General features: G+C 37.7%; 1 long non-coding RNA gene across 2 annotated transcripts; it reads left to right on the top strand.

Annotated features, from left to right (window-relative positions):
* The first annotated feature begins 10,295 nt into the window (after positions 1-10,295).
* LOC132605057 (uncharacterized) lies at positions 10,296-14,877 on the top strand. 2 transcript variants are annotated; one of them, XR_009568997.1, is made up of 4 exons: positions 10,296-10,536; positions 12,810-13,029; positions 14,020-14,082; positions 14,730-14,877. It is a non-coding gene; the product is annotated as an uncharacterized LOC132605057 (long non-coding RNA). The 2 variants fall into 2 exon arrangements; XR_009568996.1 differs by lacking the exon at positions 10,296-10,536 and having other exon boundaries at positions 12,705-13,029.
* The last annotated feature ends 9,129 nt before the right edge of the window (positions 14,878-24,006 follow it).

The raw sequence follows: 24,006 nt of genomic DNA, 5'->3' as shown, positions 1-24,006 counted from the left end.
CACCCCGATAGTGAAATAGATGTTGTTATCCTATTGTTGTCCTTGTAAGGCTTAGGAAAAAGGGCCTTGCCTTTTTTGTTTTTTTTTTACCCAACAGCTGAGTAATCTGTTGCAACGGATTTCTAATCTTTTGGTAAAAATTCTACCAGTTGCTGAGGTTGTTGCAGCAAGTGAATATGTTGTTGCAACATATTTAAAATCTGTTGAAAATTATTAAAACAGTTGCCGAGGAAGCTGCAGCAACTGTTCTGATGGTTTCCAACAGATTAGTCTGTTGGAACAACTCAATCATATGTTCCAACAACTTTACCAGTTGTTGCAACAGATTATCCATCTACTGGAAATAATCAATACAGTTATTGAGAAAGCTGCAGCAACTGTATTGATATTTTCCAATAGATGTATAATCTGTTGCAACAACTTATGAAGTTGTTGGAACATATGATGGAGTTGTTCCAATATATTACACACTTGTTGCAACATATGCTTCAGCTGTTGTAAAAATTCATTATTTGTTTACTTTATATGGTGCACAAATCAATTGAAAGTGTTTTTGCTTATCTCCTGTGTGCAGATAAAATGTCTTCACGAAAAAGAAAAGGGGAGAAATCATCTACAATTAGTAAAAGAGCTAAGGGGGCATCATTAGATGATATTGCTGAACAGACAAATATTCTTTCTGAACAAACTGCTGAACTGGAAACCTCTCAAGTAAGAGTTTCTAGCCAAGAAAGTAAAGAAGATCAAGTAGATGAACAAGATAAAGAAGAAGAACAAGAAGAAAATAAAGAAGAAGAAGAAGAAGAAGAAGAAGAAAGAAGAAGAAGAAGAAGAAGAAGAAGAAGCCAAAGAAGAAGAGAAAGAAGAAGAAGAAGAAGAAGAAGAAGAAGCCAAAGAAGAAGAGGAAGAAGAAGAAGAAGAAGAAGAAGAAGAAGAAGAAGAAGAAGAAGAAGAAGAAGAAGAAGAAAGAGAAGAAGATAAAAAAGAAGAAGAAAACAATGATGATGTAGAAGAAGAAGAAGAAGAAGAAGAACATGATGTAAATAATGATGATAATGAAGAGGATAAAACTGCATCTTTTGAAAGGTCAGCGACCGGGGCTATTGATTCTTCTATTGGGACTGATATTGACAGACCTTCCACTGATGAAGTTGTCAAAAATTTCAGTATTGAGAAGTTCCGTGTGCAGATGCCGATGGATAAACTAGGTGATTTGAATGGTGATCCTGTTGTAAAATCAGTCATGGGCAAGCCCTTTGATTACTTTAGGAAGATACTTCAGGAGGAGGACTTGGAGGATTTCTTCAAGGCCACATGTTTTGGCATGTATCTAGATTTTCTTGAGGACAACAATGCAAGGTTTCAAATGACCATTGTGTATGGTCTTCTCAAACGAAGAATTATTTGCAGCAAAACTGATGAGATATGGATAAACTACTGCAGCATGCCAGTTTGTTTTGGCATTAAGGAGTTTGCCATAATTACCGGACTGAGGTGCCATGCTCCTTCTCAGCCTCTTCCTACAGTTACATTAAAGAAGGGAGCCAAGACACCAAAGTCATCCAAGGCAGCCAAGAAAGGCAAGAAAGGCAAAGCCAAGGTTGATGATGATTTGGATTTAGTAGATGTTTGTGGAAAGAGCTATAAGGTAGCGGATTTACTAGCAGAATTGAAGTCAGAAACTATGTCAAGAAAGCACAAGGAGTCATTGCGCTTAGTTTGATTTGTGAATTCTATTCTTTGGGCAAGGGATGTAAAGAATAATATACAACTTGGTTTGATTAAACCGTCGGAGGATCATGAGGCATTCAATAACTATCCATGGGGTCATAAAAGTTTTATGTTGATTGTTGAATATTTGTCCAAAGCTTTGAACCCTAATGTGAAGACCTCCAACATCTATGGCTTCCCTTGGGCCTTCATGGTAAACTTTCTTTCTTCAATGTTTTATATTTTTAATTCTTTTCCTTCATTGATTATTCTGATTTTTAGTGGCATAATTTTTTCTAGGATTGGGCATTTGAAGCCATTCCTCACCTACGGAGTCAAGTCAGGGACTACTCGGAAGAAGTTTGTTTTCCAAGGATCCTCAAATGGTTGACTACCAAAAACAGCAACAAAAAAATGAATCTATATCCTTTTAACCCCCCCCCCCCCCCCCAAGGAAGCAGTAAGTCAGAATCTGTTGGAAAATATCCCTGAATAGTTTTATAACAAGTAACTACTTGTTGCAGCAGATAGATTTATCGGCTGCAACAACCTCAGAATATGTTGGAAAAATCAAAACAGTTGCTGAGGAAGTTGCAGCAATTGTTCTGATATTTTCCAATAGATAGTGAATATGTTGCAACAACTCCTAAGATGTTGGAACAACTTACTCAGTTGTTGCAATAGGTTCACAATCTTTTGGAAAATATCACAACAGTTGCAGAGGAAGCTGCAGCAGCTGTTTTGGTTTTTCCAACAGCTAAAGAATATGCTGTAACAACCTATGAGGTTGTTGAAACATATGTGGGGGTTGTTCCAACAAATTACACATTTATTGGTTGAATATATCTGTTTGTTTGTTGTAGGTTGTACACCCAACGCTTATCCCGACAAAATGAGAGGTGCAGATGTCATGCCTTGTTAGTTTAGGGCATAGGGATTTGTGCATGATGAATTGATTGATCAGATAAAAGAAGAATTGGCTGGAGCCACAACCATCATAAGGGCTGGTGTTGTTATTGGTGGTGGTGGTAATAGTGATGTTGATGTTGATGCTGTTGGTGATGGTGATGCTGTTGGTGATGCTGTTGATATGAACACCGTTGTTGATGTTGCAAGACAAGCAGTGGAAGGTCTTGCTGATAAAAGAAGAGATGATGATGGTGGTGGTGGTGATGGAGTTGGTGTATATACTCCCCAATGTGGTGGTGGTGGGCAGACCACAGATATCCCTTATAGGTTGGGTAGATATTCTTCAGTTGGTGCCGGTTCCTCCAAGGTGTATTCTTGTGCTTTTGACTGCAGTACTTGCAGGCTGAAAATGGAGGGTTTGATAAATAAGGCTGAAGAGTTGCTTCAGGCACAAAAAGATACGAATTCAGCTATAAAGAGTTTGATGTCCAGCCATCCCAAAAGCTCAGCTCACCCTATACTCCTATTGAGATTCGGAAGAGGGCAAAAACAATTTCCAAGGCACTTGCTGATTGTAGAGCAAGGAAAACAAGTACTCCACAGAAGTCTATTGCTACTCCTCCTGCTGAAGTTATGCCACAAGTGCTGAAAAAAGTTGATATTTTCAAGTGTGTAAACCCCCAAGAAAAGAAGAAGCTTGAAACCTTGATCAAATCCAAAAAGGGTGGGAGAGCACTGTGCTTAATGCATGAATTTGGGGCCGAAGACTTCAAGGTTATGACAAACATGCATGAATGGTGGGAGGATTGGGTAAGTTTCTACACTTATATATATATATATATATATGTATATAATTCAGTATGTTGTTTGAACAAGTCATGTAATTCGATGAACTTGTTGCAACAAGTTAACTAGTTGTTACAACAAGTTACTACCTTGTTGCAACAAGTTAACTAGTTGTTCCAACAAGTGAACAACCTGTTGCAGCAAGTTCACTAGTTGTTCAAACAACTCTAACTACCTTTTGCAGCAAGTGGCTGACTGTTTTGATACATTTACTGCAGTATGTAGATGAAATCTTATTGCTGATGCGTATGAGGCAGCCCAATTTCCCTGAGCACTATGATTCCTCTGATAGAATCATGGACCTCAACATCTACCATCACTGTCGCAACAGGTACTTAGGGTTGTCCGATGAGTCTACAAATGTGGGTGTCGTGCCCTATGATCAAAGACTTGCTCTCTTTAGGTTGGACGATGATGGTCTAGATTTTCCCAGAGGTAGTGTGCCCTACCTAGGTGGCTGCGAGTGGATTGGTGCCAAAAGGATCATAGCTGTCCTCAATATTAATGACAGCCAATTTGTCACTGTTGAGATCATCATTGATGAGGGTATCATAAATGCTTATGATTGCAACATCCCATGTAATGAAGACAGTGCTTTCTTTTGCCACATGCAGCCGTTAATGGATTTGTTCCCCAAGTTGCTAAAGTAGAGTGGCATGTTCTCACACTTACCTGAAAAGTTGCTGAATGAATCATGGAAGTTTGTTCGGAAGAAGGATATCCCCCGCAATGAGACCAATAAGGCATGTGCTTCCTGGTCACTTGCTTTTGTTGAAGCTTTGCTTACCCGCACGAATATGACCAAGCCCGATACCTTATTGAGTGACAATACTGTGGAGAGGGTGCAATGGAGGTGGGCTTGTGGAATTATTGATAAGGTGTTGGAGCCCTAATGTGAGGACAAACAATTTCTCTTAAACTATGTTTGCATTAAATAATTTCTCTCATATTTTGCATGCATTTGAATTATGGTGGATGAACACATTATGTAAATTTGTTAAATATATATTATATGCTCAGTACCCTTATATATTGTTTAAGTTGTTTCAGTAGTTTTACGCAAGTGACAGTTATGTTGGAACAAATACCTAAATTGTTGGTAAAAATAAAACAACTAGTGAAAATATTGCAACAGATGTGAAGATGTTGCAACACGTAAGAATCTGTTGGAGCATATGGATCTTCTGTTGCAAATAATCCGGCAGCTGCTGAAGATGTTGGAACAAGTAAGGAATCTGTTAGAACATATGGATCTTCTGTTACAACAATTTACTTAGTTGTTGCAGCAAGTAAGGAATCTGTTGGAACATATGGATCTTCTATTGCAACAATTTATTTAGTTGTTGCAACAAGTAAGGAATCTGTTGGAACATATGTATCTTCTGTTGCAACAATTTACTTAGTTGTTGCAACAATGTACTTGCAAATTGATTAAGTATTCCATTGTTTATCACTAAATATGGTTGATTTCCTTTGTTTATCATCGAGTAGTTCACATCAATTCACTCTAATGATCACTCGATTTAGTGCATGCTGACTTAGGAGATCCTCTTTGCTGACTCAAAATACATCAAATTGATTATGTATTCCATTGTTTATCACTAAATATGGTTGATACCCTTTGTTTATCACAAATATGGGTGAATCGAGTAGTTCACATCAATTCACTCTAATGATCACTCGATTTAGTGCATGCTGACTTAGGAGATCCTCTTTGCTGACTCAAAATACATCAAATTGATTAAGTATTCCATTGTTTATCACTAAATATGGTTGATTTCCTTTGTTTATCATTAAATATGGGTGAATCGAGTAGTTCACATCAATTCACTCTAATGATTACTCGATTTAGTGCATGCTGACTTAGGAGATCCTCTTTGCTGACTCAAAATACATCAAATTGATTAAGTATTCCATTGTTGATTTCCTTTGTGTATCACTAAATATGGGTGAATCGAGTAGTTCACATCAATTCACTCTAATGATCACTCGATTTAGTGCATGCTGACTTAGGAGATCCTCTTCACTGACTCCAAATACATCAAATTGATTAAGTATTCAGTTGTATATCACTAAATATGGTTGATTTCCTTTGTTTATCACTAACTATGGGTGAATCGAGTAGTTGATCACTAAATATGGGTGAACTAAGTAGTATCTGTTGCAGCAAGTATAGTATCCGCTGCAGCATGTGAGGAATCTGTTGCAACAACTATAGTATCTGTTACAGCGGCTATAGTATCCATTGCAGTAAGTACAGTATCTGTTGCAGCAAGTACAATATTTGTTGCAGCACATGTAGAATCTGTTACAACAATTGTAATATCTGTGCAGCAAGTGATTAAGTTGTTGAACAAATTCTTACTCTTGTTGGATAAAACACAAGTTGTAACACATAACTTAGTTGAAAAAACAAAAACATGTAACTTGGTTGCTGCAACAGATTTATTACTTGCTGGAAGTTAAACATAAATTACCATGCTAAGAAACAATAACATTACAATGTCATAAAGTTCCAACAGATAACTATTACTAAAGTATCATGCAATTTACAACTATGGACCATTTAGGCTTGGACATGTTGTTTTTTTTGTGGCCATCTATTTTGCATAAGGAGCATTTGTTTTTCCTCGTTGGAATTGATTCCCCGATTCCACGCCTCCTCTTTGTCCGCCTTCTTCCAGGTTTGCTTGGATCAACATATGGAGGAGGTATCTCTCTCTCTAAAATCTCCAAAGGAACTTCCCAAGATTCTTCATAAGGCACAGGACGAATTTCCTCACAATATACAATTATGTAATTCTCCACCTTATAATATGGAGATGAGTAGTCATAAATCCGCCTTCCAAAGTCGTCACCATATTGGACACGAAGCACTGCCATTGCATGTGGACAAGGTATTTTGTCCAAGTCAAAAACTCTACAAGTACAAGATCTACTTTGCAGATCGACTATCGCAACTGCACCGTGACCGATGACACTGAACTTGTAGTTGGCTATTTGATGGGCTAACAACTTGTTCCCCAAGTTGACAAATTTTGAATTGTTTTTTCAACTGAAGGAACAAAGATGTTTGGTGACTCGATGAACTCCATACGTCTCTCATGAAAAGTTTCTGCAAATCTCATGTTTATGGCATCAAATAAAGCAGTAATGGGAAACTATTTTTCAACATTGAACATTGAATTCACCGTCTCAGCAATGTTTGACGTCATAAGATTATACTTGTGAAAATAAACAATAACGTAATCCTTAACGTACAAACGATTATAGCTGTTGGAAAATATCAAACAGCTGCTTAAATATCAAATAGATGTATTACTTGTTGGAGAGAGCTTCAGTTATTGTCTCCGTGTCATACCAAAATGCAACAACTAAATGAGTTGTTGGAAGAACTAAATTACCTATTGCAACAAGTGAGGTAGTTGTTCCAACAGATGTGTTACTTGTTGGAGAAAGCTTCAGTTATTGTCTCTGTGTCATAACAAAATGCAACAACTAAGTGAGTTGTTGGAACAACTAAATTACCTGTTGCAACAAGTGAGGTAGTTGTTCCAAAAGATGTGTTACTTGTTGGAGAGAGCTTCAGTTATTGTCTCTATGTCATACCAAAATGCAACAACTAAGTGAGTTGTTGGAACAACTAAATTACCTGTTACAACAAGTGAGTTAGTTGTTCTAATAGATGTGTTACTTGTTGGAGAGAGCTTCAGTTATTGTCACTGTGTCATAACAAAATGCAACAACTAAGTGAGTTGTTGGAACAACTAACTTACCTGTTGCAATAAGTGAGTTAGTTGTTCCAACAGATGTGTTATTTGTAGGAAAGGTAATGTATGAATACCTATTTCCGGGGAAGAATACCCTGCTCCATTTGTGGAATCCAACACGTTCAAGATGTTCAGCGGCCCAGAGACTGTATCTCTGATTTGATTGAAATGGTCATTGAACTCATCTATATTGTATGATTTTGCTGCTTTATAAAACTGAGATATGACCTTTGTATTGTGAAAGGTGGTTCGGAGATTTTCCCCAGGTGCTTCATGCAATAACCATAATGAGATAAAGGGAAGACAATTGAAACTGCCTTTTTGATACTTGGATGCCTATCAGAAATTATGCACAACTCTTTGGTATCATCTACAAAGCTTCTCATTTGTTCAAAAAAATATTTGTATGAGGTATCACACTCCTTGTTCACTACACAAAATGCCACAGGAAAAACATAACTCTCCGCATCTTGCGCCACGGCTGACAACAACACTCCTTCGTACTTGCTCTTCAAGAATGTCCCATCGACAGCTATGACTTTTATCATTTGCGCAAAACCAAGCATCCAAGCCTTGTAGGCTACAAAAAAGTACTTGAACTTCCCATTAGCATCAACCTTCAATGCCGTCTTACTTCCTGGATTTGCGGAACGGAGCATATAACGGTACGCATCAAGCACTGCATACCCGTTCTCATGTGTCCCCCTTGTCAAAGATTTTGCAATCTCCATGCCCTTCCAGACCTTCCAACAACTCACCTTACAACCCAATTCTGTGCGGAATGATTGGCTCATATCTTTTGTAGATGGGCCTTTACCGTCGGGAAACCTATCTTTGAAGTATTCACCAATGACTTTCGCTGTGGCGTGTGGATTATGGCTAGTAATATACTCAGAACCACATGTGTGATACTTTACATAGGTTGTAATAAAAAATCTGTCAAAACTTAAAGCTTCATAGCCCTCAGCCACCACTTGCACTCCGGATGTACACATCTAAAGCAATACACAGTGCGCGAATTAATCACCTTCTTCAGTGTAAAATCTTTCTTCACGCAAGCAAGTTTCAACGTAGTTGCTAGTTGTTCCTTGTTCTTGAATGACATTCCTTTATAAAAGCCTGTTTCATCATCTTGAACATGGCTGCACTGTGAAGATTGTGTAGAACACGGTGTATTGCTCGCAACTTCGGGTGTAGGAATCGGCTCACCCCCACTTCGATTATCTGGAATATCCATATCCATATCCACCCCATCCAATTTATCATTTAACACATCTTGTTGGTTCTGACCTAAATTACGGTTCTCTACCGGGCTTCCAACCACGTATACCCTTAAAATGGGCCTAGCTATAGCATTCAAATAAGTATGCAAACGATCCTGATCGGTTATCTTAAAAGGCAAGACCCTCTGGTTTTCAAAAGAGCTATGCATGTAAGTGATGGCAAGGTCTTTCGGTTCACAAGTTAATTCACAATAGGTGATGATTAAGTTCACAAAATTATCAAACACAACATCTCTTTAGACACTCATCACTATCGTCTCTAACATGTGACTACCCTTCCATCGCCAAATATATCGATTGTTCTTCTCGATCCATTCGGCATGGAAATCAACACCTATTGTTATTGAGTCCCCCATTAATTCTACTTGAATATATTTTGTTTTTTTAAAAAAAGGTCATGACAGTATAGTAACAAAATACAATAACTTAATGACTTGTTGGAACAGATGAATCTAGTGTTGCAACAAGTGGATTACCTGTTGGAACAAGTACTATCCTTGTTGCACCAACTAACTAATCTGTTGGAGTCAGCTTCAGTTTTTGAGTTCTGTTTAATCCAAAGACAGTTGAAGATGTCCAATAGATTAGTGAGTTGTTGCAACAAGTATATTACTTGTTGCAACAGGTAATAAACTTGTTGCAGCAACTAACTAATCTGTTGGAGTCAGCTACAGTTTTTTGGGTCTAGTTTTTGGGTTCTGTTGGACTGAAGGTGAATCCAACGGATCAGTGAATTGTTGCAACAAGATACTTGTTGCAATAGGTAGTACACTACTTACAACAACTCACAAATCTGTTGCAACTTATTCATACTATGTATTTAACAACAATTAGTATAGAAGTTGCAACAACTACATAATCTGTTGTAATTGTGGCAGCAACTACAATAGCTGTTGCATAAACTACAGCAGCTTCTGCAGAAACTACAACAGTTGTTGCAAAAATTTAGAAGCTCTTATACAGCAGCTTTAGCACTTGTTGCAACAAGTACAATTGCTACTGTAAATTGTTGGAAAATCAGCAGCAAAACCCACATAAATAATTGAAACAAAACAACAATATTTTACTTACCAAATGAGCGGAAATTACTTCTGATGTAATGCCCAACCAAAAAATTACAAAATCTCCTGGTTTCGTTTTTTTCTTTGTTGAGCAAATTCTTCAAAATGCCGCACCAATGGAAGAAGAAGAAGCAGAGGAAGCAGCAATACTTATGAAGTAATGCCCATGTAAACACTAATGAAATCCAACCAAAAAAATTGCAAATCTGGTGGTTTAGTTTTTTCTTTTGGTGAGCAGATTCTTCAAAATGGAACAACAATAGATGAAGAAGAAGCAGGGGAAGAAGCAATGGAAGATGAGAAAGAAGAATGGAGGGAGAAAAAGAATGAGAACAGGCGGATGGAAAAGAAGAAGAAGAAGAAGAAGAAGAAGAAGAAGAAGAAGAAGGAGGAAGAACGAATCGAGGAAGGAGAAGAAGAACTGTGGAGGGAAAAGAGCAAAAAAGGGTGCAGCTATTGGCGCCCTTTTTTTTTGGACCAATTTTGCTATTTTAGGGTTTATATTGGCTGGGTCAAAGTGTTAAAAATAAAACTTGAAGAGAAAGTGTTAAAAATAAAGTTAAAAGTCAAAGTGTCAAAATAAAAATTTTTGGGCAAGGTCAAAACCTCTTAATCACTAATCAAAAAACATCACATCCACTCAATAATTAAAACTTGAGTCACCTCCACTCAATAAAAAGACTTAAGAGTCACCTATAGTTAAATTCCCCCTCAAAATCCCTAAAACCTCATACTGGGTGACCAAGATGACGGTTGTTTCTGCTAATCCATCTTCTTTCTTTTCTCCAGTTTTTGCTGCAAAAGACAACAAAAATGGGGATGAAGGTGTACGAAATTTCAGAGATTAACCCTCAAAAAGCCCTAGTTCCATCTCTCTGACACCATGGTCACATCCAAAATCAATCTCAAGGTGGTCGACAAATTACATCTGCAGCCGATGCTTTCTGTGTTCCTGAGGTAACTTGCTTTTAGATATATCTATTACTCTTATTCATTTTGTTGATGCCTTAGGACCTAGAGTAGCGTTCCTTCCATCTTTGAGTGGTTGATTAGGTGGAAACTGAATAAAATTAGTGGGCATTAGGTCTTCTATTATGTAAAGCTATGAGTTAGCAGCCAAAAGAAAAAGAGCTCCAAAAAATTAACTCATAAAAGCCCGAAATCTGAAATCCCTGTGTATATGCCTAGCATATTATTGTGTTCCATGAGATTTAAAACATGTTCTCTCTAAAATTTCAGTGTTTAGGGACTAAAGTAAGTTGTTGGTCTAGCCAAAAGTCAAATTACCTTTTGATTTAATAATAATTTTATTTTTCTTAGTGTTCAAAGCTTTGGATTTTACAGTAATATCAGGATGTTTAAGAAACTTTATATATTTTCATTGCTAGGTCTGTGGATTGTTTCTCAAATGAGGACTTGTTAATATGACATTATTGCAACTAGTTTGAGATAAAGTGGTCCTCTATGTAATTAAACTATAAGAAATTTTGAAGTTATTGTTGGAAATCTTGAATGTTGTATACCTAGTGTTTTCTTTCCATTAATACTTTAATGGTCAACTGCGTGGATTCAAAATCTAGACGGGGTGAGTTTCTGCTTCCAGCAATAACAATAACAACATACCCAGTGAAATTCTACAAAGTGGGGTCAGGAGAGGGTAGAGTGTATACCTCTACTTTGGGTGAGGTAGAGGTATATTTTATCTATTTTCCTTTCTGGGTTGAGGCTGGGTGTCCGGGAACTTGAAGAACATGGATATTTAACAGTTGGTGAGTGGGGTGTTGGTGTCTAAACTGCACCACATTGTTTATATCAAACTTTATCCTGACGCTAATAGAAGTAAACCTTGCATTATTCGTTATAAAGGGTTGTCTATGGCATTGAAGTGACTGTCATAGAACCTCTCTCCTATTCGTCACTTTTCAGCCGTGAGAAACATATATGGCTACTCAAATGACTTTGAACGGTTTGTATATTCTATTCAGATTACCTCGCAATTGAATGAAGTAGGACAAGAATTTCTTTCTTATTTCTTATTGTCTCCCCTGCTTGAACTTTTATCTTCCTAAAACTTTTTTTTTCTAATTATGTACTTTTCCCTTTATTCTAATAGTTGACGCCAACTGGTTTTCGTTTGATGCATATTTTATTGATCGATTAATATGTAATTCCCCAATCTCTTTTCTAGATAACCATTTGATGCTCAACTATTCCCTTTTAGTTCTTGCTTTTCTTTCTTCCTATTAAATAATGTGAAGGCTCTTATTTAAGCATGTGTACTACTTAATATGTCCTTATGCATTGTTCTTATGTCTAATTTAGGGAGTGTATTTTTTATTTGTATCACTCTGTTGATAACAAACATGATAAGAACTTGAAAGTACCCTTCTCAGAATGCAGCCTTTTAGCTGGATTATTTCATGTTCACGGTCATTTCTTGTGTAGGTTATATAATCTTTCTCTCCTGAGATTTTGTACGCATTAAAACCCTGTGGTTTTTTTTGAGTAATCTACCCATGGAGCTTATCTCTGTTGTCTTACAAAAAGATTTTCCAGCTCATCAATCTTTTATTGTTGTTGGTAAAACAATGGACCTTAGTGGGACTTCATAGCTTTGACAAAATTTGTTCTGCACTGAAGGGATTTATTTTTATCTGTTCATTTTTCATAAGCAAAGTTCATTTATTTTTCACAAATTTATTATTTCTTCAGGGAGTGTAAAGACCATACAAAATGGTTAGACAAAATTCCACGCACAATTTCAACTATCTTCATTTTAATTTTGAGGATTTGCTTTGGTTTCGGAACTAAACTGCATAACCTTAATATATACACCTTCCTGCCAATAAATTATTGAAAATAAAGCTAGATTTTGAGTTACTGATGAAACTGGATCAAATGAGCCCGTGAGGCTTTCAGACATGCTTACTCTCGCCTAATAAGCTGGTAATGTTGCGAGATTGATCCCATCGCAAACTTATACAATCTGATGATTTTCCATTTTACTGGTAGCATAATCTTAACTATTAACATAGACTATGGATATCTTTAAAGAGAAATGGTTGGGAAGAAAATGAAGAACATGTTGGTAATGGGAGTTTTGCCCTATGTTCAAGCATGAGAGGAGTAGAGGACCGGTAACATATCTTAGTTTTGGGGTTTTCAACAAACAAAGAGAATACTCCCTATATTATATATTCCTTTCCTTATCGTATGTTGTTTCATGCCAGGTATGACGCTTCTCTTCAATGAGCCATCAGATGCTAGAAACCCGACATAACATGACGCTTGTATGTTTTTATTTAGTATGTCTTGTAATATTCAAATTTAAAAAACGTCTTCTATGTGAACAAATTAAGTACGTGTAATAGTTTACTTTGGTTTTAAAGTGGAGCTGTTATTGGGTGCTTCTGTTTTGCGGGCGACAACCTCAAGAAGAGGTGAACACAGGTGAGTTGCTGCCTTATCTCTCCATCAAATTAATAATTAGTAGATTTAGCTGATCAGACTTCTTTTTATTGCTGTAACGAAGTCATAGGAAGGTACAAACACATGCTTTGATAAATTTTGAACATTCTGGAGTAAATTGCCATGTTTCTCATGCTTGTTTGAGCATGATGTTTAGACTTGCTCTCTCCAATCCCTTTTATGAATACTTCAAGTTGTATTTGGAGATCAAGGAGTTAGCTTAACTACAATTACATTTTTTTTAATAGAAAACAGGTTAAATTAAATGTTAGTGTGTCACCAAGGTTAGTCTGGAAGAGAAGGCATCACAATTACATGTATTAAATTTGCAGTATCTTATGAATATTAATTTTTGAATAATGGTAAATAGTGCATAGATTAGCATCATCGGTGCATATATTCCAAACATACTGGAATAATTCTTTTGTAGAAAGCTTAAAATGAATCTTAGTTAAAAGGAGTTCAAATATTTGTACCTGTTAAATAATGGGAAATTTGGGCAGTAAATCTCAGGGTCCTATGGTTTTCCTGTTGTGCTGCTGATGGACAATAGTAACGGGCTATGATACCATATATTACGCACTTAGGCTCTATAATCTCATTAGTCATTTGACTTTCAAATTTATTACTCTACTCTATGTATCCATATGGATATTGATTCTAAATTTTCTTAATAGCCGATTTTATAAATAAGGGAATGGCTTATGGAATTAGTACAATTCTTAGTAGGACAATATACTAATTTTGTTATATGGATGCTGGTCATTACTGCTTCATTTGTGAATCTATCTTTTACTTGGTGCAATGATTTCCAATTCATAAACATCTGGCTTGTTCTCCTGATGTGCTTGCATATAGACTTGAATTTTTAAGAGAAGTATATAGTTTTTTTTAAACACTCATGATCAGCTCAGAATATATGAGTTGTATATAAGCTTGAATTGCTAATAAGTATTTCCTTTACTTAGGTAGGAATAGCGAAGATGACTCCTTATCTAAAATGAAGGAAGTTGAGGAGGCCTTGCTAAAAATAAGGTATTATTTCTTCCCGATTACCTTGAGTTTCATTCCATTAATTTAGACTCGCGGTTCCCTTTATGTTTATTTTAAATTACAAAGAAAAAGGGTGTACTTCCGATGTTGGGGTGAGGGTGATATGTTCTTCTCACTTTAACTGATTGTTACTATGTAGATGTATGGACCTTGCTGCCTTCTGATTAGTAGCTCTATTAGATGATTGTAATAACAATGTCCTTTTGTTTTGTGTTGTACAAGATAAGCCTTCGTTTGAGCTATCTTGAAAGCTTGCAACATAAACTAATCAACTAAGAGGTGATGACTAGTTACTAAAGTTGTTGTAGGCTTTAACTTGATGGCTGAGCTTACATTCCTATCCCGCACACTCTTGTTTTGTTTTTGGGAAACATTATAATTGCTACAAGTTCAACTGATGAAGTTTCGTGTAGCAAGGATATTGGTCAGTGTGTATGTTCATCTTAAGTATCTTTTGCAAATAGAATATGCGAGATTATTAAAATTCTTAAGTGTCTCTTATCAAAATCTGTTAGAATCTATTTGATTTTGATTATGTTAAAATGTTGAGTTATTGTAGTTATACTTGAGACAACAAAGTATCGATATTTTACAGTTTTCTAAATAGAACTTATTTTATGCTCCTACAGGAATTGAAGAGTACTATTTACAAGTCCAGATACACAAAGTTTTGAAGTCTTCAGACAAGCTGACAAATTGGTTATTACATTAGCAGGACTACTGGACCAAACATTACATTTAGGATGTGTAGTTTTTTTTCTCTCTGAAGGATTATGTATTAAGCTGTCACGACCCAAACCGGAGGGCCGCGACTGACACCCAAGACCCTACTCGGCTGAGTGCCATACTACCATTCCATCCATGAGTCACGAGTTTTTGTAAACCTTTAATCTATGAAATGACGCTTCCGTCAGGTACCAAAAAAAATTTCAATACAATTTTTTTTCAAACCAGGGACTTCTCCCTTATTGTTAATTCAAGAAAACCTTTAGTCACAAATAAAATCTTTACAAAGGGAACAAAGCATAAAGACACATCGACCTATATGGTCGCGTTACATAACTGTCGACTCCTCGACGCCCTATCCACAGGACACTGTCTGCAAAGTCTCTAACATATACAAACTACCATAGCATAAGTACTTTGACTCGGCAACACTCTGAACTGAGATGGAGCTCGCCAATCCAGCTGATAGCCTGGAAACATCTTACAGCCAATGTCTTCCACTCATCTGTATACACCTGCGTGGCATGAACGCAGCGCCCCCAAGCAAAGGGATGTCAGTACGAACAATGTACCGAGTAATGATGATGGCCCCTTCGGGAATAATAGCATAATGGCCCCTTCGGGCAGGCGCTTCCGGCTTAATAATGATGGCCCCTTCGGGCATAATAATCATTGTGTACCAGCTGATCAGGTGGTTTGCGTATATAACGCCTTAGCCCTTTTCCCTTCCCCATGAAATGATGTAGTGCATGTATGTAAATATGCAAATGCATAAAAATCTTTGAAAACCATTAAAAGACTCCCTTCGGAGCAACTTTTATTTCAAAACGGGAACTTCTTCCCTTTTCTTAAAAATGGGAACTTCTTCCCCTTTTTCTCAAAAATGGGAACTTTTTCCCCTTTTCATTTGTCTCCTTCGACACTCAAAAATCAAATGTAAAATGCATAGGTAAAAGAAAGACTTTATGAATGTCCCCTTCGGGAATTAGACAACATTATGAGATCGCACAACTTAAGAATGCCCCTTCGGGCTTAAGAGGTCAAAGAACTCAGGATATCCTACATCTAGGAATGGATTCATTATTGATATCGTTACGCTTCGTACTTGTCATAGATCATGCCAAAAAGAAGGAAAGGATAGCCTTAACATACCTGGAAGTTCGCTTCTCGACTTTCTAATCTACCTCTTGTCTTGAAATCTACATATAAAACCATTCATACTATTTTTAGGCTCACCATCATACACTTGTCCTAAACCTTCAAATTAAGCCTCCTTAAAATTTGCCAAAATTCGGGCAGCATCTCCCCTGTTTATTTGCCTAACCCGAATTCATAATTCAACAACCAACAACAACAACAACAATACCAACATCAATAATATCATTTTCCATATCAAAGTATTCTATAAAACAGCCCACTCGCTGTTTTCCAACTTCCATAACTAATCATTTCACTACACAACCATTTAACCGTTCTATCTTTGTAAATAAGTCAATATCAACGTAAATAGGAAGAGATCCATACCTTTCTCCCGATAAGAATGTTATATATTTACTCCCCCCACCTTGATCTTAAACCACAACACGTTAATACACAATTTTGTAGTTGAAACTATACGCCGTCTGGATCGGGATTTGGGAATTATACCTGATTTCGGCTAAAAGTGGGTGTGGGAAGGTTGGGGAGAACTCTCCAGAATTTTGGAGAGTTTTTGGGGTGTTTGGGGCAGAAAATGAGGGGTTATCCCCTTTAAATAATGCTCTAGAATCTGCCTGCACCGCCTCTGAAATCGTTCAGCACGATCGCGCCACCTTTGGGCACGTTCGCGCAGGCTTAACTTTTCTGCCTGCGCGTTCGTTCAGTAAAAAGGTCATACCTCTTGATCCCGATATCGTGTGAGGACCCAGGACCTATGGTTGGAAAGCTCTGTCAAGTATCTAGAACTTTCATTCTTGGCATTTTTCCAAATTCCAAACTTATAATGGCTTTTTGGCCCCTCCAAGTCAGATCATCCGAAAATGTCTCCTTAAATCGTCGTTTTGGTGGGCTTATGCCCATATTTGGCTTAAGAGTCCTTCTTAGGACTTGCTCAACTTTCCATATGCTACTCATATATCTCTTCATATGTTTGTTTTATAAAACCTCGGTATGCCCGCTTAGCTTGCAGTAACGAGGGCTTTCATCGAGCAACGTACTACCTGATTTATACCATATGGTCTCCGAATGTCATATCTATACATATTCTTATACTCAAATCATATAATCTTCATCCCTGACCCGAGCCTAAAATTTTGTTCAGCGCGTTCACGCTGAGTTCTCCCTTGGTCTTTTGCGCGTTCGCACCACTCCCTGGTGCGTTCGCACAGACCATTTTCCTGGCCTGCCAGCATGACTTGTAACGTCCATATCTCCTTACCCCGATGTCCTATTGGGGAGCGGTTTGTGGTTGGAAACTAGACTTCCCGAACTTTACTTTAGGCTTTTGTTTCACTTCAAAACTCTTAACATACTTAGAGATATTATTTCTCCCAATTAGACCAAAATTTCTGTACCAAACCTTGCTCAACTTTCCTTCAGAGCCTCGGAAGCTTAATCTCCTTAGTTCACTCGTTCTTCAATCCTTCTATAACCTGTTACGTGAACTCGAACTCTTAAAATTATAAAACGACCACCTATGATCTGGTATCTTCTTGTCAATAACTCCAATGTCTACAATTGAATAGCTAACACCTAAAACAAATCTCAACGTGCAGAACTACGGGGTGTAACATCAGCAGTGTGAATTATATACCATGGCTATACAATGACACTATTGGGATTTTTAATCTATCATTTTTAATTACTTACAAAATATATATGACTGTGATATTATTGCTACTTTTGTTGATATGCTTTTACAAACTATGAAAACTAAAGACCATGAATTTATTTATGTATCATAAATTATGATCTGCATTGAACACAGCCTTTTAAGACTAGCACTGCTGATGTTCTTTAAAACCTTTTCAGGACCAGATATTTCATCTATAAAGTCAATTTACGGCCAGTAAAACTGGTCGCTAAAAGTTAAACAGCACCAGGAGAACGAAAGATTAGAGACTAGAAATATGGTCCCTAAAAGGTTACTAGGGACCAGAAATTTTATGGTCGTTAAATCTCTTAAAGGACAAGTAAATAAATCTCGTCGTTATTGACCTTTAACGGTGGAGCCTATAGCGACGGGTGGCGACCATATTTTTCTGGTCGCTATTTACTGTTAGGGACCAGATCTAGACTTTTAGGGACCATTTTTCCCATCGCTAAGAGCCATTTTTCTTGTAGTCTTAACGGGTAAGGGTTTCCCTACTAGTGATATTTAGGTAGGTGCCCGCATGATCGGTAATTAGGATCGTGACAGTTGGTATCAGAGCTTTAGGTTCGTGAATCTTATTATATAAGAACGTGTCTAGTAAAGTCTTGTAGATGGGTATGAAGAGCTCCGTACTTATCTACGAGATCCTATAGGACATTTAGAAAAATTTTACTTCATCCCTTCTATCGTGCTACTTCATTCAAATTGGTATCTAGTGGATTCCAATTGGTATCTACACTTCCTTGTCTCATTCTTCCATGAATGGTGAAAACTCATTCCCTAAACTCTCATATGAGCGAGCTTCGTTACGACATGTCTGGATATGTTACTAGATATGTCTTCCTCATTCAGACACGTGACTAAGTTCAGTATTAAGTTATGATTTAAGGCTTCTGTTGTGTGGGATGGTGGTTGAGGCTCGTTCATTGTGGGGGTTTCTTGCGAAATGGGAGATGGTACAAAGGGTTGCATAGTCTCCATGCTCTCAGTGTTGGGTTGCTCGGAAGTCGCAGAAGTGCATTTACGTCTTAACAAGTATGACATGTCAGTGATATGATTGGTTTGGGGCATAAGTTTAAACTTTGTCGAGGTATTATGATGGTGTGTGGCATGAGTGTGAGTTAAGTAAGGAACATCGGACTTGGGCAAGAGTATAGTGACTGAGAGTAAATAAAGAAGGGAAGTTGAGTATAAGGACATGAAGGACAGCCATTGTGGGAAACGCGTAGCACGTAGATTTCTTCGGGTATTTTAGGTATGAGTACTTTCGTGTTAGTGGGATGGAGGTGTAAGAAAGCGAATTTAGGTAGATTAATCTTTGCTATTAGGGAAGAAACAATTGGTATCTGACAAGATCGTTAGATTAAGGTCACAAGTTGTGCTAGATTGGATTGTGTATCCGGTTGTAAAAAGGTTAAGTTTGGTCGTGATGGCTACGGGGTGACGTGATAAATTAGACCTCTGCTAGAAATTCCGAGACCACGGTTGAGTCTGTAGTACGTTTACACATTGACCGACATATTTAGTTTGTAGTTGTAAGGCCTCAGATAAATAGTTGGGATATGGAGTGAAAACTTGGTGGAAAACCGAGCTCACTAGTGAAGGGGCGACCGCTGCAGTGGAAGAATTTTAGTGACAGTGAGGCCACCATAACGGGGAATAGCTCACCGTCGCGGGAAGTCAGGGATAAGGGTGGTCCGTAGTAAGCGGACATCTTGGTCGTTACAGCGACGTCAGGATGTGATGGGGTCCGCTGTAGCGGTGGGCTGAACCGTTGACCGCCGCAACGCAGTGCGGGCAGTTTTCTTTGTACTCTTTAAGTTAAAACCCTTAAAACCTTGTCATTTCCCTTCATCATTCCCTAATCATATTTGAGAGATTTTTAGAGCTTTGTACCTATTATGTAAGTTCGGCTAGTTCTTACTACTACTAGTGTTACTACTCGTTTAGTCAATCTAATTAAAAGGGATAATCGCACGAATTGTTAATGATGTTTTTGTTCGACAAGTAAGTCATCGTAGTGGTAAATTGATGATGAGGTTCGAATTAATTCGAGTTGTAGAGAAGATTTCAGATTTTGAGTTAAGTGCATTTGAGCAAAGACACCTTGGTGGGTATACGTCAGAGGAGTAGAAGGGTTGTATATGTGGTATGCTGGATTTAGAAAGTTTTTGGTTTTAAAGTTGAGTAAGTTAAGGGGAAACTATAGGGTGTAGAGTGTTGGACATGCTACTTTATCCAGGGTCGACTCTGTTAGTTTGCAAGACATATGGTTACGATGTATGCTATTGAGGGGGTTCAAGAAATAGTTAGACAGTAACGATGATTGTGATGAGATTGTAATTGGGGGATTGAAGAGTCGGGAAAAAGTATAGTTGATCGAGAATCGGTAAAGGGGTAGATCTTCGAGATTACTTAGGTTAGTGTAGGTTATGGAGTTGTTGTCTTACATATTTCAGGCGGGGTGTGCTCGTGAGTAAGCTTAAGGGAGGGAGTCTAAGAAATGGACTAAGCGATTCGACATAGTTTCGCGAGGTTTCACGATCAACGACTATTGAGAAATAAGTTTCAGGTAACTGACGTGGTAAGACTTCTGGAAGGGGCTTGTGTGATACAAATTAGATGATTTCATAGCACCCTATAGGGAATGATTTAGTGTGGGTTAATGGAGAGGATTTCTGGAAATTCCTATAATGTGAAGGTTAGGGGTGTATTTTTGAGATCAGATCATATTCCTGGTAGTGTGTTATGGGATAGGTATTACTAATCGGATAGCTTGAGTGAGCATTTTTAGAATATCAAGGGACTAGAATTAGTCGCCCCAGATAGGTAATAGGACTGTGATTGGTTTCGGGCCTATGGCGCGTGTTTACGTGTTTTTACGAAATCGTGGTGCGAAGAACAACTCTAAAGGTGAAGGAAAGGTTAGCGAAATTAGAGTATCTTACCAGTTCAGAGTGGGCTATAATTGTGTCTAAAACTAAGGGTTTGTACTATTTTGAGGCATGTTATTGGGTTACCGTCAGCCTTCGTACTCCCCTTCTTTGTTCGAGGACGAATGATTGGTAAATTGGTATCTGATGTAATGAACCATTGGGTCGTTATAGTGGTTTTAACCCATTAACCCTTGTTGACCTTTCCCGCAAGTCCTGTTAGTATTATTTATGACTTAGTGAAATCATTGGTTTGGTTCCCGCAAGGTTCGAGTGTGATTTGATCATTGGTGAAGGAACTAGTTAAGTTAACGAGTTAGAGTTGATCACAGTCAACATCAGGTTAAGACGACCCCATGTCAATATTTTGAAAGTTACAAAAACTTAATATGATGATTTTGAACTTGTCCATAAATTTTGGTGAGGTTCGAAGAGTTTCAGATGGATTTGGGTCTTGTCACGCTCGTATTCGATGTTTTTGCCACAGTCCTTTGGCTATAAAGTGCTCCATATTGAACAAACGAACTTTGTTTTGTGTTTCTATTGAACCATTAGATCCGTATCATAATTACAAAGCTATAGCAAAAAGAATCGTCACATTTTGCTTTCGGATGAGCGAGTTATGGTCATTATAGCTCGCGCCATACCAGCAGGTCCGCTGCAGCGGCTGCGGAAGCGAAACCGCTGCAGTGAACCTAGGGACTGCTGCAATGATCGTTGGGGGGGGGGGGGGGCAGAAACCTACTTTTATATTTAAATTTTGATGTCATTACCCACAAACCCGCAAAAACAGTTCCTAAGAAAGTGAGAGGCGAATTTTATTCCATAAATTGGTGGAAGCATCCTTGAGGGTAAGTCCCCACCTTTATTTGTTCCTTTACGTTTCTTCTTTATGTTCCATGGCATGTTTATGGTTCTCTAATGGTGAATGAAAATCCTAGAACCCTAGAATTAGTAACCCCTTAAATAATTGATGAGTTGTTGATTTTATTGTTGTCCAATCATCGAGGAGTATAGTGTTACACCTTGGAAAAACCCCCGTACATGTACAGTGAATAGGCTAACATAGAACGCGGCGTATACGATGTTTTGGACGAGTAATAGAGAGTATTAGATGACCCTCAACGAGGTTTTAAAGGCATACAATGCAAGGAGAGAAAGTTGCTAAGGAAAGTGAATCATACGTTGTGTATCGGATAGGAATTTCGAACAACGAGATCATGATGGAATAATGATGTCTTAGAGAAGTGTGATGATGTCCCTAAGATTGATATTGAGGTGCTAAACAAGTGCCAAGAAGGTTCCATAAGGATCGGAGATCAAACGAGTCAACGAGAACGGAAGTAGCTTAAGTTGGCATTATACGGCCAAACATACGGTCCGTATAAATTATACTGGACGTATGTTGGACCGTATAATTGGCCAAGATGAATATTGTATTATGGACCAAATGTACGGTCCAACATACAGTCAGTATAAATTATACGGACCGTATGTTGGTCCGTATAAAGTCCCACGGCAGCCTTTTAAATTACATAAGGGATCATTTTTTTTTTCATTTCCTCCACTTCATTTCCCCTCTCTTCCATCCAAGAACACCCTATAATATTCTCCCACATCCATCTACAAGAGAAATCGAAGGAAAACTAAGATCATCAACACCAAGTTCATGAAAACAAGAGTGTGAAACCCAAGTAAAGCTCATCTTCTTCAAAGAAAATCAAGAAAGCTGAAATAGGGTTTTTGGTGCTAGAAGAATACTTCCACTCAAGGCTAGTTTCTATGTTATCTAAGGTAAGTTTCATGGTATTTTCATGATGTTTGAAGTGTAAATAAGTTGAAATACTTGGATGGTAGAAAAGTATAGAAAATGGGTCATAAAATGGGTGAATAGTGCTATTGTTGAGTAGTTTATAACATGGAATAAGAATTGTATGACAAAGAACATGATAGTGAACCTTGGTCATGAAATTTAAAACATGGAATAATAATTGTATGACAAAGAACATGATAGTGAACCTTGGTCATGATTATGGAGAATTGGAGTGAAACTGTGAAATGCGTGTAATGTAAATGAATGACGATTGTTGTTATGATATTCTGATTGATGCTATGAATGTTGGGAGTTGGTATGGTATATGGCGGAATTTGAATAAACAAAGGAAGTGCTGCCCAATTTTCTCTATAAATAGTAGTGCGTTCTTATAGTTGGTTAACTAACGATCGTGCGAATCCTCTTCTGAAAGGTAGAGGCGTGACATTGAAGGAGAATAAGCAAACGCTAAATTGCTTAAACGACAAAGGTATGTAAGTCTAGTCCCTTGTTTCTAAGCCATGAATCCCGTGATATGATATTCCCTCCTTCTTCATGATTTTCCCTACGTATCAGAAACTATGAGTCTACGACTATAAGAGCATCACAAGATAAAGAAAAGAGAACGTTACGAGTATGGCGATGTTGTTAATGAATCTAAGTCCAGAAGTCATAAAGCTCATGATATGATATTCCTACGAAGTTAATGATCCTTATATGATTCCTATGATAGTATTTTCCTTACCTCTCCATGACTTTCCTACTTTTCGGAAAACTAATAGCCTAGGTTTATGAATAGCCACATGGGATAAGATAAGAGGCATGTTACGAATGCGGTAATGACGATGATGAGTCTAAGTCTAAAGATACTAAGGCCTACAATATCATAGTTCTACAAGGCTAATGATCCACATTACGATCCATCGGTATTGTCCATTGACTACACTCACCTTATATGGTAATTCCTTCAAGGTGACGCATAATTCTTATGAATGCTCCATAATGGACTCGGGGGTTCTCGACCTTATGTCACCCCGACATTATTATAGATTTCCCATAAGCCCTAATGCATATTCTATGACCAATGTTCCGCAAAGTTATGAGTATATGTTCTTAGAGGATTTCATATGAGATAAAGGTAAGAGATATGCTATATAAACGATAGTGGTAATGTTTTGCTTAAGCCTAAAGATTATAAAGACTATCATACGATAATTACATGAAATTCATGCTACGAATACGATGTGACTTTCATAATTTTCTTTAATTTAAATGTGTGCATTAATGAAAGGTTACGATAAGCTTGTGAGATGTATATGATGACAATGATGATGATGAGATATAATGATCCTTGTGTGATGCATGTAACATGGTCGAGCCACTATGTGGCCGAATATGGAAGATATGTATGTAATACTGTCGAGCCACTACGTGGCCGAATACGGATACTGTCGAGCCACTACGTGGCCGAATACGGATACTGTCGAGCCACTAATGTGGCCGAATATGGATATTGGCGAGCCCGAAGTGGCCGAATACGGATAACGTTTTATGTGTGTGAGTAGATACGGTTTTATGATGAT

Source organism: Lycium barbarum, chromosome 8 (assembly GCF_019175385.1).
Source record: "Lycium barbarum isolate Lr01 chromosome 8, ASM1917538v2, whole genome shotgun sequence".
NCBI lineage: Eukaryota > Viridiplantae > Streptophyta > Magnoliopsida > Solanales > Solanaceae > Lycium > Lycium barbarum.
This window is presented reverse-complemented; position numbering and strand designations above follow the sequence as displayed.